The sequence below is a fragment of the Dasypus novemcinctus genome, chromosome 19 (assembly GCF_030445035.2).
Source record: "Dasypus novemcinctus isolate mDasNov1 chromosome 19, mDasNov1.1.hap2, whole genome shotgun sequence".
NCBI classification, from domain to species: Eukaryota; Metazoa; Chordata; class Mammalia; order Cingulata; family Dasypodidae; genus Dasypus; species Dasypus novemcinctus.
In genome coordinates, this window is record NC_080691.1 from 57,471,237 (window position 1) to 57,486,136 (window position 14,900).

General features: G+C 37.0%; 1 pseudogene; it reads left to right on the forward strand.

The window, feature by feature from the left end:
* Window positions 1-6,023: 6,023 nt before the first annotated feature.
* Window positions 6,024-9,596, forward strand: LOC101414200 (lactoylglutathione lyase-like; annotated as a pseudogene).
* The last annotated feature ends 5,304 nt before the right edge of the window (window positions 9,597-14,900 follow it).

Below are 14,900 nucleotides of genomic sequence, written 5' to 3' on the forward strand. Positions count from 1 at the left end.
CAACCCCTCTGAAAACCACCCGGCGCTTTTTGGAGACACATAGCCATATAAAATCATTTGTCCTTTCCATTTCCCCCTTTGAGTCAGATCAAAAAGCATTTTTAATCAGGGGAGGAAGATTTGAAACCCTCTCCTGTCCTTCTGCCAGTGTTAATAAACCTGCTTTATTTTGTGACCAAAAAAAAAAAGCATTTGTAACTGCTGGTGTTATATGTAGATTGAGATATTCTGCTGGACCGCATTGATGGTTTTATTCAAGGTCATTTTCTAGTTACATCATTAGCTGGTACTGGGTAGTAATCCCTCAGCACCAAGGAGGCTCATCCCCAGGAGTCATGTCCCACATGGGGGGAAGGCAACACATTTACATGCTGAGTTTGGCTTCGAGACTGGCTACATTTGAGCAACATGGAGGCTCTCAGGAGGTAACTCTTAGGCACCCTGCAGCTCTATGCCTTGTTCTTATTTCAGGTGCACAGGCTCACAAGCATAGCCATTAATATCAAGGGTTCATTGTTAGACTTTCATTCTTTTTTGGTCTTTGCTGTTGCACTTGGGGGATTGTTACTATTCCTTTAGGGATCGTGATAGAGCTCCCCTGGCTAGGAACTCAGCATTCACTCATTTGTTGATTTTAATTGTAATCACTATGAAAATATCCAAACATTTTATGTAGTCTGGATATATGCCCTGTAGAACTCCTTGCCAACCATATGTCCCCTGTTAATAACATCCCACACCATTATTCCTCTCCTGCCATAGTTGACCCTCTCTGTGATCCAAAATTTCTTCAAAAGTGAAGCCCAATATATTGCCAGGTTCCATTAATAGTAAAATTGAATATAGTGATGAGTTTAAAGGTTAGATTTAGTATACATAGTAATTTAGAAAAATTAAGGTAAAAAATAAATAGAGGTATCAAAAAATTTAAAAATGCAAATGTTTGTTTTTGATGTTTTACCTTCCATCACTGCAATAAGTGTGGCCCTGTATAAAAATTGGCAAGGCATCTAGTTCAGTCTTTTCCTCAGTGTCTACGTCCTTTCTTTTCCTTTTATTTTGCCTAATTAGTAAGCTTACCTTCATAAAACTTTTAGATCACAGTAATTCATATATAAAATATTCAGTACTCTCACATATGCAACATAAAACCATTTTCCCTTCCACAGCAAAAAACTTTTTACGTATTCATACTGTACTTATTGAAACTGATGTACAGATACTGAGACAATAGCTTTCAAACAAGGTAACATTTTCTTTTAAATTGTGGTTTAAATTTTAAACTATACAATTTTCTAAATTTTTAGTTATCTTCTGTTTTGCATAATGATTTACATTTTAGCCTGATAGACTCAATTTTGTATCTCATCATTAAAGCCCAAAAGGCAGGTGCACACGTATTTCCTGAAGGAACAAATGAACTATGTTGGAAGAAAAAAACTACTCTGAATTTAAAGACTATAGTTACCAAAGATAGATGTGGAAGAAATTCTGTGTACTACCCTAAGGAAAGAGATGCAAACCAGAGGCTAGTAAGGAAGAAATAATTAATTTGAATGCTTTTTAGACATTTGTCTTTGTTCATAAGTGTTAGTAAACTCTGATTATTTGTTCTTGTTGTAGATTTCATGTTTGTTTAGAAGCAAAATTAAAATTCTATATTTTAGTCATTTTGAAATTGTTTTGCCTTAGTTTCTTTAAAAAATGTAAACAAAAAATAAAATCAATAATCGAGGCTTTGTAATGTTTATATTTAACATTCTTAATGTCACTTCTTTTTTTACAATATGTAATATTACTGAATCCATTTTTCATATGTGTGTGCATTTTTAGTCTTGTCAGCCAACACTAAATCAAATGAAAAATTTGCATGTGTTTCCTCTTAAAACAGTTTAAACATTTACCTTCAGAATTAGCTTCTGTCTTCGCAATATCTTTTTCAGGTTTTGGTATTCATCCTTGAAAAATAAGTGACAATATGAAATATAGAAATCAGGAGCCAAAATAAAGAGACAATCACAGAGTACATTGGAGAGGTAGATTATATGTTTACTGTAATATTTTGATGAGAATATATATTTCATTTTCTGTATCTCTTTAAAAAGTGGTAATTATTTTCTTTGATATTATAAGGGGCTCATGCCAAATGGCTCTTTATGCAAGACAGTAATCCTCTGAAGACAATAGGAAACTCCACAAAATGTTCGTTTATCATGTAAGTTGGTGTGTTCTATGTGAACAGATTGCAATCCGAACTTCCACAAGCACATTCATCATGGAAAAAGGATTTTATTGAAGCCACATATTTCTTTCCCTAACAGGGTCTATTCAATATATGACTCTGTGATCAGCAATGGAATGAAGTTGTGAATGCATATCCCAACAGAGATGGGTATAAATCATATCTTTCACAACAATCACAACTTCCCTGCCCAGGAGCACCAAGTTCCAGGAATTTTCATTCTTTAAATATAGACCTAAAAGTGCATGAGTGGGGGAATTTAATCTCCATCACCAACCATACTACTTTATGTTGAACCAGAAAAATTGAAAATAACCAATAGGCATATCAACTGAATACATTTTTCATGGTGATATATATGAGCTCTCCCATTACTTCCAGGGAAAGGGGGCCACGTGTTATTGGAAGAGGCAAAGCAGCATTGCATCTATATGAGCAACCATAATTTCCTACATATTTCTCTACCATGAATAGGAGGAGAGACAGAAATGCCTGGGGTTAGTGCGAAGGCATACATGGAACTTCAGAAGGGTTTTCTTGAGGGAATTCTCTGGGGACTAAAACATAGGTCTTAGTTTCACTCCAAGGAAACATCGAATATTGATTACAATTACAATAATGTGTGTGCATATGCCTAGTAGCGAGGGATTTCCAGAGAATCAGAATGAACAAATAAATGTGCATGTACATAAAAGAAAGCTGATTATTTTAAGCAGTTGAATAAGTGATTGTGATGGCATGTCTAAATTTCATATGGCAGGATTAATTCTTTAGGGCAGAAAAACTATAGTAAGAATGACATTGAACTCTTGAATCCAAATTTCTTAAGGAAGTAAACAGGCTGGAAATTAAGAAAATAGACAATTTAAATTTCATGCAGAATGCCTTCTATTTCTGGTAATCATAGTTTTGTTTGTTTGTTGCATCTATTGGTTTTTGTTTGAAAAGCGTAATATCCTTTTCTTAAAGTAAATAATTTGTAGAATATAATCACACATACAGTATATCAACTCAGCAATATCTAGGCCAGTATTTGAATTGAGCAGTATAACCTAGCCAATTTGGTACCTTAAATTAACAATCACAGGCAATCCCTTGTCAAATCTGAATACAGATGTATCTACATAAAACATAACCTCCAAATAAATCCATAGCAATGTTGAACTTACTCTTTTTAATTTAAAAAAATTAAATTAAAAAATTTTAATAAATTGTCTCCTTAAAAAAAGATACATAGATCACAAAAACTGTTACATTAAAAAATATAAGAGGGTCCCAAATGCTCCATACCCCATCCCACCCCTATCCTCCCACATCAACAACCTCATTCTTCATTGTGGCACATTCCTTGCATTTGATGAATATTTTGGAGCACTGCTGCATGGGATGGATTAAAGTTTACATTGTAGTTTACATCTCCCCCAGTACATTCAGTGGGTAATGACAGGATATAGATTTCCCAGCATCTGTCCTTGCAGTATAATTTAGGACAACTCCAAGTCCTGAAAATTCCCCCACATTTCATCTCTTCTTCCCCCTTCCTGCCCTCAGCAATTACTATGGCTACTTTCTCCACATCAGTGCTACAGTGGTTAGCAGGGCTGTCTTTTATACTTAATCTTAATATGATACAACTTTTACGCATACAAGCAATAATTCACTAGCCCTTGCTCCAGAAGAGGAACGAGGATCTTGGGTGGTATTAACTCTTATTATTGATGAATTTTAACTTGAATACAGTGAAATAAAGTAACACATAATAAAAATAGATCATATGCTATATGATAAGGAAATAGGGACGTGAAAATAAAGACAAAACAATGCACAAAAAACAAATATATCCATAAGTTATAAGATGTACTAATAAAAATTGTATTGCCCATTTCTTTGACATGACATATGCTTGCAATTAGTGCTTATTACAACCTTCTCTCACTACCCATTCTATATTCCTTTTGCCCTTAGCAAGATCCTGTGATTACTTATTCAGTGAAGTGACATAAAACCCCATTCCTTAATGGAATGAGACATTAATAGTCCTGTTTAATTGGGTTGTTGTAGTTTTCGATTACATTTCCATTGATTTTTGTCACAGGATATGGTAATACTAATACAGGATATGGTAATACTATCTGAATGCATGTATTCAAGATATCCTCCTACTTATCTCTAATTTAAAATAGCAGCCTAATGTCCACTTGGTAATGAGAATCAATCACTCAAGGCAGTACAGTAGTTCCCTTTTTTTATGTTGATTTGGAAAATTTAGGAGCCAAAAGGTGCCAGGTAAGTCTTAAATAATTTTGGAATTATTTTATATTTCTTGGGAGAAATATCCCTCCCTTTGGGGCTAAGAAGTCTAGACGAGCAGATCCTAAGGTCACAGGGACAAGAGACAAACTTCTCACTAGTAGAGCTTTAGTGGCAATTGTTAGCAGTCTATCTTCTATGTTCACACTTAGGTTCATGGGGCTTTGAGTTCTGGCTATGGGAGAAACAGGATAATATATTGGGTGATAATTTAGAGTGTGATATATACATATATCTTAGAAGAAAATTTTGTCCAAACCCTGAAATGTATTTTCACTCATCTGGTCTTACAATTGATTCTTCAAAATGTCATTCCATTGACATAAAAATCTAGCAGCTCCACAATGATGGAGAACATGGTAAGAAAAGTGAATTCCAGGAGGATGAGCCCCTTTCCCATATGAAGTGGTTTCTGTAAGCAGAAGCAATGCTGTGTGAAATTTCATGATGTGGAATACCGCATACTTTACGTCCATGGATGGTAGTTGACAGAAGCATTCCATGCTGGAATGGAAAATTTATAACCAGAGTAAGAACAGAGAGCTTCCTTTTAACTGATGGAAATGGTTTCATTGGTTTTTGTTCCTTACCAACAGAATTCAGGTGTCTCTAGAGTCCTCAGGAGCACCCCTCTTGGAGGCTTTGTTTGTCATAAAAAATGTTGCATTAAAATATAAAACGTTCCCATATATCCCCCACCCCAAACCACTCCTCCCACAGTAACAACCTCCGCCATCATTGTGGCACACTCATCATATTTGGTGAACACATTTTGGAGCACTGCTGTACCACATAGATAATAGTTTACCCTGTACTTCACACTCTTGCCCAGTACATTCAGTGCGTTATGGCAGGATATATAGAGTCCAGCATCTGACCCTGCAATATCATTTAAGAAAACTCAAAGCCCCAAAAATGTCCCTACATCACAGCCTTTATTCTCTCTTCACTTCAATGCTACAATTTCTTCCATTAGCAGTCACAATAGTTTTACAGTAGAATATCAGTAAGTCCACTCTAATCCATATTGTATTCCTCCATTCTGTGGACCCTAGGGTGGTGATATTCACTCCACCTCTAGATCAAGAAGGGCTTCAGTTCCACATGGTTAATGGGTGCATGCCTTCCTGTGAATTATCTCAGTAAAACAACCACTGGAGCTAGATAAAGTGCATATTGTGTTCGATGTTTTAGAGATGAGATCCTCTTTCCATTTTTCTTCTTAGCTTGTTTACTCACCAGCCTCACTGGAATCAAAACTGTAGCACACACTGGGTCCTAATTACTGGCTTACTGCCAAGCCAGCTGAGTGTCTCATGGGCAGTTGCACACCATTCATGCCAGCCTCCCCTATTAATATCATATTTTCTAACACAGAGGAATGTGTCTGGAATGAAAGGAGTGAAGCAGAACCCAGAGGGACCGGAAGAGAGGCAGTAGCACAAATAATAGTGACCACCACTTTCAGGTGATGTCACATGCTGGGCTACCCCTCATCCCTGCCTGTGAAGCCTGCACCATTCACTCTCCTTCCCCATTTCTCAACCCAGATGAGCTGATTATTAACAAAGAATGCCGGGATGCTGCTTCCCTTACTTGCTACCCCAGCACCTGGTAATTCCAGAGGGAACCCCGAGTGACTCTTACAAGTCTTATTTTAGAGCAGGCTCTCAAAGTTTTACCAGATCCAAACTCAAACTTCCCTCTTTAGGACAGAAACCCCATGTCTTACATGGGGATGCTTCTTATGTACAAAAATAAGGCACAATTGGACTAGTAAATGCACAGGGGGCTTTTTGCAGGACAAACAATACTGAGCTCTTGGGTTAGTAAACATGTCAGAGCTCTTCACTTGACAAGCAGTACTGAGCTCTTCCTATGTGCCAGGCACTGCCAAAAATTCTGCAACACAGGGAACTACCACACAAATGCCCCGAACTGGAGTTGCTCTGTCATGGACAAATATGCAGATATGTGATTATCAGCAGGGAAGAGCAGATAAATTCTGCTAGACCCTTCAGAGACACAGTGCATCCTGCCTTCACTGGCTTTTTGGGAGTGGCTACTCCTGCAGGGGGAGGAAGGCCGCATGCTTCAGTAGTGTTATTAATAGATCTTTTGAGGGACAGTGGTGAGCATCTCTCCATCTCAGACCTCAACTCATCTTCAATTGCTCTGTGCTCACGTGTACTGAGAAAGGAAGGCTGGACCCAGCACTTGACAGCGGGGAAAAAGATTCAGGCAGTGCACAGGTCAACTCAGGACCTGGAAGTGGGATGGAAGCATCTAGATATGCCTAGTGGTTGTATCTGATGAGCAGTTGGGTTTCAGATGTACTGATCCATCCCTGAACCCAGAATGGTCATTGGGTGTGCAGAGCGCAGCTTTGCATCTCAAGTTCCTCTGTTGTGCATTCTAGGCTCACATTACTGACACCAGGCTTTCTAAGCATGAATCCAGTCATGTAAAGAATGACATAATTGATCTTTTTCCTCTTGGCTGACATCTATGGTTTTAGTGCCACTAAACCACATAGAATTTCAATTTTCTGCCTTGGATTTTACCGGGGTTTCTGTGAGAAATAAAAGCCCACAGGTGTGGTGGGAAGGAAGGAAGGGAGGGAGGGAGGGAAGGATAGAAGGAGGAAGGAAGGAAGGACTCTTTTCATTAATTCTAATGGTCTATGCTGTAATGCACATATAGAGGGCTGCCAAAGTGTCCACATGTCATCTGTAGTTGCCAGTGACCCTTATACTCTATTGGACTTGCTGGATCCTATGGCATGAGTGGTACAGCTCCTTGTATGGCAGTCTATGCCTTTTGCAGAGCTATCCTTTGGAGTCCACACTGAAAAGTGGCAGGATTTGGGGAACTCAGCAAAAAGGACAGAGGAACAAATTTAAATGTGAAATATGTTGTCTCCCCAATCCAAAGTGGTATACTTTACTTTCTCCTTCTATTTTGGCTGTAGGACCAGCCAAATGTTTTAGCAGATTATTTTTTGTTTTTGCTGTTGTTTGGGTTTTTATCTGATGTTTTTCTTCTTCTTCTTTTTTTTCTTTTAAATGTTACGTTTTAAAAATATGAGATCCTCATATACCCCACAACCCCTCACCCCATTCCCCCCATAACAACAATCTCCTCTAGCATCATGGGACGTTCACTGCACTTGGTGAATACATCTCTGAGCACTGCTGCACCACATGGTCAATTGTTCACATTATAGTTTAGTCTCCCCCCGTCCACCCAGAGGGCCATGGGAGGACATACAATGGCCAGTAACTGTCCCATAGTACTACCTCGGACAATTCCAAGTGCTGAAAATGCCCCCACATCACATCTCTTCTTCCCTCTCCCTACACTCAGCAGCTACCATGGCCACTTCATCCACATCAATGCCACAATTTCTTCCACTATTAATCACAGTAGTTCCATGGCAGAACACCAGTAAATCGACTCTGATTCATACTCCTTTCCTCCATCCTGTGGACCCTGGAATGGTTATGCCCTGTCACCCTCTACATCAAGAGGGGGCTTAGATTCCACATGGGTGCTGGATGCAATTCTTCTGCTTGCAGTTGTAGGCACTCTTGCCTCTCTGGTGTGGTGGTTTACCTTCTTCACCTCTCTGTTAGCTGGCCAGCGTTAAGTCCAATAAATCAGAGGGTAGGAGCGGCAAGTCTGCTGAGTGTCAGGGCCTGGCTGTCACATGGACAGTCCAAAGATTCAGGTCTCCTGAGTATACACCAACCCCAGTACCAACCACAGGTCTAGTAAAAGTAACAGAAGAGGTATGTGAAGAAAGGTCATATCTGAGTCCTATATGATGGTTGAGAGACAATTTAGAGTTGATGGAGATGAATGATCAATCATGGAGAAAGCACTGTGAGATGAATGAGTGTGTCGATGCTATATTGAAATCAATGATAGGTGATGATTTAAGAGATGAGTAAGAGCTGAATGCCTAGATTAATAGAGATTATTTATAGATAATTTGGATATGGCTGTAAGGTGACTGATATCTTAAATATGACTTGAGAATAGCTATAAAAATTTAGGAAATACAAATGTAAAATATTTGTTTCCATTGACTCGGGTTTTTTTTTTGGAAGTGGTTAGAGTAAAAAAATGCTTATTGCATAAGCAATTATGATTTTAATTACAATGGTTTGATAGAAGTATATTTTTAATACAGAAAGGATGTATAATTTTTAAGGGATAATACTAATATATTGGAATTACTAAGCAATCAATAGTCATGTTCACAGAAAATAGTTTGCTTGATGAAATGTACTACACTAAAGACCAAATTGACCTAATTTAAGAGTGAACTTATTTATATTTATTTATATTAGTATTTATTTATATTTATTTAACCTTTTATTGTGATGCTTCTAAATATTTCCTGTGTATAAAATAATGAAAAAGGTGTACCACATTTTCAAATGCCTGTTTAAAATTTAGTGATACAGGTGTCAGGACGGGTGGCTCCTGGATTCCTGCGGAGCATCCTTCCATATCCAGCACTGCGGTTAACGCAGATGTGCAGCCCACAGCCAGAGAACTTACTGATCAGGCTGCCCTCAATTGCTCCTACAATGTAGACCCCAGCACCAAGGATTTCCCACTGCAGCAGAACATGCCATGCAATTAAAGATTCTAAGAAGTCTTTGAATTTTTATGCTAGAATTTTTGGAATGACACTAATTGAAAAATTGTATTTTCTCACTCTGAAATTTTCACTCCATTTCTTAGTTTATGAGGATAAAAATGGCATCCCCAAAGATTAAAATTAAAGAATAGCATGAGCACTCTCAGAAAAGCTACCCTAGAGTTGCCACACAATTCAGACCCTCAGGGATTTGGTCATATTGGCATTGATGTTCTTGATGTACATGGTGTTTGTAAAAGATTTGAAAAACTGGAAATCAAATTCATGAAGAAATCAGATGATGGTAAAGTGAAAGGCCTGGCATTTAGTGAAGATCCGGATGTCAATTGGGTTGAAATTTTGAGTCCTAACAAAATGATAACTATTACTTAGTTCTGTGAGAAGCCTTCTTTGTGATTTCAATGAAGACATTGTAGAAGAAAAAAAAAAAACCAGAAGCAATTTCATTCAGGATATTCATGTAACAAAAGCATTTAGCACTGATGGATCAGTGCCCCAATTCAAATTATTCTTAAATCCATTTCATTTCTCCCTATCACCTAACTGTTCAATCATTCCCATTTTAAAGCAGTGCTTTATCTTATGCCCCTGAATGTGATTCTGTAACTTTACGTTTTAAAATGATAATTAGAACAGTTCTGTTCAGAGGGTCCTTTGGCCTTCATCTGTCTTCTAAATATAACATCTCCTCAAGCCTTCCTTTGAATCATCGTTTTCAAAAAAACATTGAATGTGTTTTCTGTGTGTGGATATTTTCTGGGTTTTCATTCCTCATTAATAACTTTTCCCAATGGGAAGTAAGGAACACAGAGAAATGAAACCTCATGTGTACTCCAAACACTATAAAGTATTTCTAAAAGAAAAGAGAAAGTACTCTTGGAAGCAATTCATTATCATGCTGACAAGGATGCTGATAAAAAAACTTATTGCTTTTCATTTAAAAAATACTTTCAAAGTCAATGACTAACTTCATTTGTTTTAGGATGGGAATGAGGAAAAAGATAATATTATTTACTGGATACCCAGACACTGGACTAGGTTGTCACATATTTTATCTCTTTTCATCATCTCAACTATCATATGAGAAAAGCTATACGTATATAACTTTAGCAAAATGAAGGTAATATAAATAGGCTCAAAATCTCATCATCATGTTTAGTATTTAGTTTGTATCTCAAATATTAGTTCTTCACAATACCCCCTTTTCTAATCTCCTATAAAAACCCTTGGCAATTGAGTAAACCTATAAGGCATATAAATGTTTTCAAGTGTTCATGGTACATGGTCATGCTGGGTGGAGATTCACTAACCAAAGGAATATCATATTCCCATCCTGGGTAGCTCTGTCTCATTCTCTAATAGGACAAAAAGAATCTCCTGAGTACATGGGCAGTGAATAGTAAAGGTAGATGGAACCTTGATATTGATGACTGTACTTATGAACCTTTGCTTTTGAAATTGAAACTTAGCCTAATATAGGGTACCTAAGAGTTACCTCCTGAGATCCTCCTTGTGACTTATACTCCCCAGTGTGACGGAGATGGATTCAGTTAGTTTTCCCTACACAAGGCTTTTCTGCACCTTCTGTTTGAACCTATTTTTAGTATTAGAGTTAATAGGGTTTTATCCAACACACTTAAATCTTTGGGCTTTCCATGTCGAAATCAGCCCTGAATCTTAATTGAGCTGTAACACCTACTCTCCAGTTCATTGGAATCACCCAGGACAACAATCAAGGAAATGATGATGGGTAATGACTATCCCAAGGACAAGAGAGGTTCTACAACTTCTAACAAGATAGTCCCATCTACCTGAACTATGGGATGAAAGCCCACACTCAATTAGAAGCAGAGTGGGCATCACACATCCCAGAATTCTCAGGATTGGGGAATGAATGATGGACTAGGGTAGACTTATAGTTATTCTATTATAAACTTATTGTGGCTTTAGTTATTCTACTATAGACTTATTTTGGTTTTAGCAATGGAAGAACTTTTGTCATAATGTAGAGTCAGTAGCAATTGAATGTTCTAGGGAGAGGGGGTAGGAAAAATACATGTAATATGGGTGCATTTTCAGTACTTGGAAATCATCATGAATGACATTGCAAAGACAGATACAGACCACTGTATATCTTGTCATAATTTCCAAAGTCTTGCAGGACAGAATGTAAACTACAATGTAAGCTATAATCTATACTTAGTGGCAATGTTCCAAAATGTGCTCATTAATTATAAAAAATGTACCACACTAATGAAGTATGTTGTTAATATGGGAAAGTGTAGGAAATGTAATGCGTAGGAAATACGGGAATCCCCTATATTTTTTATGTAACATTTATGTATAATTATCTTTAAATAAAACTAAAAATATGTTAAAATCAACACCAATGACAATAAAAACCCTAAGCAATTTTGAGCTTCATCCTTTCAGATCTCAGGGTTGATTACCACAGTGTGGAATAAGTAATGGCGGAAGTCTGTAGCACATGAGTTTCCTGGGGACATACAGATTATTCATGCACAAGTGGGTCTTACATTACCTCTGAAGAGTCTCTATCCCAAGTCTTCATTATGCCTTTAACCATTTATTATAAACTATGTTCATTGATAACATATTAGAAATCAGTTAAGTCTTCCCTGTTGTGATTGATGTTTGATAAAAAAAAAGTGATTTTGAAAATCTTTTGTGGTCCTAAGAATGAAAAAACATCCAGTTCATGGTTTAACTACTTTTGAATTTTTTTGCCATCTTTATTGGGAGATCTTTGGCTAGGCATGCTAATTTTGCTTGCCCTGTTAGCATATTATGTTCCCTTTAAAGATGTAATGGATGTATGTGAGCAATTCCAAAAAAATAGCAGTACTTTTACAGTGAAATAAAATTTTAAATATGTCAGTTAAATTTGTGAATATGAAAAGTCTAATATTTCCAATTATATGAAACTAAAAAGTTCTCCATATGTTAAAGGAAAAAAGAAAAAAATGTTCTTTTTTCTTAGAACCATTAGTGAAGTAATTTCAATGAGCAAACCACTAACATGACGTAGACAAAGCTGAGAAGAGTATACCTGGACCAGAAGCTAGTAGAGTCATAAACTGGTAGGAAGAATTAGATGCAATTTTGTTGGTGGAATGGAGGATATACATTAGGCAAACTTGAGAAGAAGGAACTCCTGGGTGCCTCTATCTTAAGGAGGATGCAAATTTGGTAGGATTTCTCTGCGGAAATTCACCAGATTATCAAGGTGTGGAACCAGGAGGTACTCATCTAGTTCTGGCATGGAATGCAGAAGAAAAATCGCTGTGACCTAGACTCAGATTCTTCTTATAAATACAGCTTACTCTCCAAGTTAAGGGTTTTCCAAAGACATACTCTAGATTGGGGAGGAAAACTTTCCCTGCTTTAAACTACACCTTCGCTTTCTGTATCTGTTAAAAATATTAAAAAGGGATAAGTTCATAAAGGAAATAGATAAGGAACTCTGTAATCTGACAAGTGTGCAAGGTACAAGGGAAATACATGTGAAGTTTACATACCCAAGACAAAGACACACTGAAACATAGTGATGTAATCATAGAACTTCATAAAACGTGCCCTCTCCCCAAACCTCACAAAAACACTTACAGTGGACTACACTAATTACACTTTATGAATAGTGTTGGACTAAGGCTGAAAAAAAGCAGCAAGACTCAGGCTTTCACATGAGGAAGGGAATTTAATGAAGCCCATAGTCAAAAGGAGAGAAAAGTCAGGGTCTAGTCTGGTACTTATTGATCAAACATACATCAAATTTAACCCAATTCCAGTTAAATTAATGTAAATTATGAGGACAAGTCTTTTTACCTCAGTCCCTATAAACAAATTCATCATGTTTAGCCTTCAAAAATGTAATATGGCATATTAAAAGGAAAGGAAAAACACAGATTGTATAGAAAAAAATCAAACTTTAGAACTACACTGAAAAATGATTCACATTTCTGAATTGTCATGGAAGGATTTAGAAAAAATCATGTCTGTTGTTAAGGGCACTAATGGAACAAATAGACAATTTGTAAGAGTAGATGGGTAATGTAATCAGGAAACAGAAAATTGAAAAGAATCAAACAGAAAACTTAAAATAACAAAACAATAAAAATGCTGTAACATAAAATAATGAATATCCATGATGAGCTCATCACTAGTATGGAAATGGATGAGGAAGGAGCCACTGAACCGGAGTATAGGTAAATAGAAATTTTCTAAACTGAAATGATAAGCAAGAAAAGAATGAAAAATGTAGTCCCCAAGAATGGTGGGAAAATTTTAAATTATGTAGAATATGTGTAATTGGATTATTAAAAGTATAAGAAAAAGAGAGAAGAGAGGAAATATTTGGAGCACGAAAAAGTGAGAAATTACCAAAACTAATTACAGTCTTTATACCAAACATTTCTAGGAAGCTCACAGAATATAATGCAGGAAAAATAAGAACAAGTGCAGTAAAACCAGAAAAGGAAACAAATCAAACAAAATAAATATATATCTAGGTAAATTATATAGAAAATCTATTAGTCTTGAAAGCAGTCAGGTTAAAAAGTAAATACTATATGACCTCTCTGATATGAATTAAGGAAACTGAGCTATCCAAGAGAACTAGAGTCTGGAAGATAGGCTTACAGGTAATGGGACAGTGAGGAAAGAAGTGAGCCAACAATCATATGGGTGAAATCTATGATAGGATGGAGGTAATTAGTTGTGTAGTGAAAGGATATGATGGTGGAGTATAGGAATAATATTGGGATAGGGGGTGCAGCCTTGATGAGAGCTATGGTTCATAGGTTTGGTCAGATGGTCCATAGAAATGGGAAAAGGATTGGGGGAGGGAGCAGGTAATCATGGGTTTTGCTGGGTACATATTTGAAACTATACTGTTAAGAAAACTTTTTGACAATATAATAAGGAAGAGTTTCTGGTTTAATGTGTTGGATGGGGAGCATTTGGCACAGGGTGCACCTGGGCCTAGCTTCTAGGGAGAGTGTGAGTGCTCCTCTTGACATAATGTGTTATATCAGTGACTCATACAATGAGAGGGAAGGTTTACTCCCATCCTGGTGTGACGTGATGTTCTCAGAGGGGAGGGGGTCTCTCAAGAGCATGGGTGGCTCCTAATGGGGGAGGACAGACTTGTGTGTCAAGCCCTCAACATTGTTGCAAGTATCTATGACTCTTGTCCTTCAAGCAGTGAAGCTTGGTTGTCATGGTGGGCCCTGGGAGTTGGGGGACAGAGGAATAGAATAGATGAAAGAGGGGGTAATTGGGTAGCAATGGAATTGTTCAGCATGATAGTGCAATGAAGGACACAGACCATTTTAAATTTCACCAAAATTTTTACAAGTGTTCATTCTACAATGTAAATCATAATATAAACTGCTGACAATGGTTAATAGCTATGTTTCAATATTTACACATCAGTTGTAGTAAAAGTAACATTTACATGTAAAAAGATCATTGGTCAAGAAGAGGGAAAATGGGGAGGATTTTGGGGATATTGGAGGCCCTATATTCTGTATGTGACTTTACAGATATCTAAAATCTCTTTTAACACAGAATGAAAAAAAAAGATGTAAGACACAGGAAGAAATGGAAGAGGTTGCCACTGTACATAAAGGACAACACCCATTGCAGTGATGAAAG